This window comes from Chinchilla lanigera, unplaced genomic scaffold (genome assembly GCF_000276665.1).
Source record: "Chinchilla lanigera isolate Chin_1 unplaced genomic scaffold, ChiLan1.0 scaffold00017, whole genome shotgun sequence".
Taxonomy (NCBI): domain Eukaryota; kingdom Metazoa; phylum Chordata; class Mammalia; order Rodentia; family Chinchillidae; genus Chinchilla; species Chinchilla lanigera.
This window is the reverse complement of record NW_004955418.1, coordinates 19,663,910-19,665,721: the sequence shown is the minus strand read 5'-3', so window position 1 is coordinate 19,665,721 and position 1,812 is coordinate 19,663,910.

The window sequence follows — 1,812 nt, the reverse complement described above, 5'->3', positions numbered from 1 at the left end:
GGGATTGTGATACATCCTGTCTTGCCTTTGTTTCCCAGGATTGCTTTTGCTATTCTGGGTCTCTTCTGGTTCCAGATGAATTTTAGGAATATTTTCTCTAGTTCTGTAAGGTACACCAATGGTATTTCCTTAAAATTGCATTGACCCTGTATAAAAACTTTGGGAGTATGGCCATTTTCATAATGATGGTTCGTCCTATCCATGAGCAAGGAATATCTTTGCATTTCTTAAAATCATCTTCAATCTCTTTCTTTAGCATACTGTAATTTTCAATGTATAGATCCTTTACTTCTTTTGTTAGATTGATTCCTAAGTATTTAAATTTTTCGGATGCTATTATGAAAGATATGGATTCCCCTACTTCTTTCTCAGTATGTTTGTTGTCTGTGTATAGGAATGCTATTCATTTTTGAGTGCTGACTTTGTATCCACCTATGCTACTGAATTTGTTGATTATTTGTAGGAGTCTTTTGGTGGACTTTATGGGGTCTTCTATGTAGATTATTATGTCATCTGTGAAAAAAATAATTTCACTTCTTCCTTTCCTATCTTTATTCCTTTTATTTCTTTGTCTTCTCTGATTGCTCTGTCTAGTGTTTCCAGAACTATTTGAATAGGAGTGGTGACAGTAGACATCTTTGTCTTGTTTCTGATTTTAAAGTGAAAGCTTTCAGTTTTTCTCCACTTAGTATGATGTTGGCTGTTGGTTTGCCATGAATGGCTTTTATCAGATTTAGGTAAAGTCCATCTATGCCAATATTCTGTAGGGTTTTTTCATAAATAAGTGTTGGACTGTATCAAAAGCTTTTTCTGAATCTTTTGAGATGATCATGTGATTCTTATCTTTAGCTCTGCTGATATGGCATATTACATTGATGATTTGCATATATTGAACCATCCCTGCATTCTTGTGATGAATTCCACTTCAACATGCCCTATTATCTTCTTGATGATTTGCTGCATTCTATTAGCTAGTGTTTTATTGAGAATATTTGCATCTATGTTCATTAGGGAGATTGGCCTGTAGTTCTCTTTATTTTATTAGTTCTTTTTATTGTTTTAGTATCAGGGTAATATTTGCCTCCAGGAATGAATTTAGGAGAATTGATTCCCTTTCTATTTCTTTAAAGAGTTTGAGAAGAATTGGTATTAAATCTTCTCTAAATTTCTTGTAGAATTGAGCTGTGAATCTATCAGGATCTGGGCTTTCTTTGTTGGTAAGTTTGTTATTATATCTTCAATTTCATTGGCTGATATTGGGTTATTCAAATTTTATGTCTTCTGACTCAGTTTTGATAATTCATATGTATCTAGATATCTGTACATTTCTTCTGTGTTTTCCATCCTGTGAGATTAAAGATTTTCAAAGTAGGTATTGATTATCTTCTGAATTTCTACAGCATCTATATTGATTTCACCCCTTTTATTCCTTATTGCATGGATTTGAGTGTTTTTCTTTCCTTTTTTTGATAAGGTTGGCCAGGGCTTTATCAATTTTATTTAGTTTTTTGAAAGAACAAACTCTTTGATTCATTAATTCTTTGTATTGTTTTCTTAGTTTCAATTGCATTAATTACTGCTCTGATCTTTATAATTTCCTTCCTTCTTCAGGCTTTGGGATGAACTTGCTCTTCTTTTTCTAGAAGTTTGAGGTGTAACATAAGGTTGTTTATTTGTGTTTATTCTTTTTTTTTGATGTGCAAATCCAATGATATAAATTTCCCTGTGAGAGCTGCTTTCATTGCATCCCACAGGTTGTGGTAGTTTGTATCTGCATTTTCATTTGATTATAAATAGTGTTTAATTTCTACC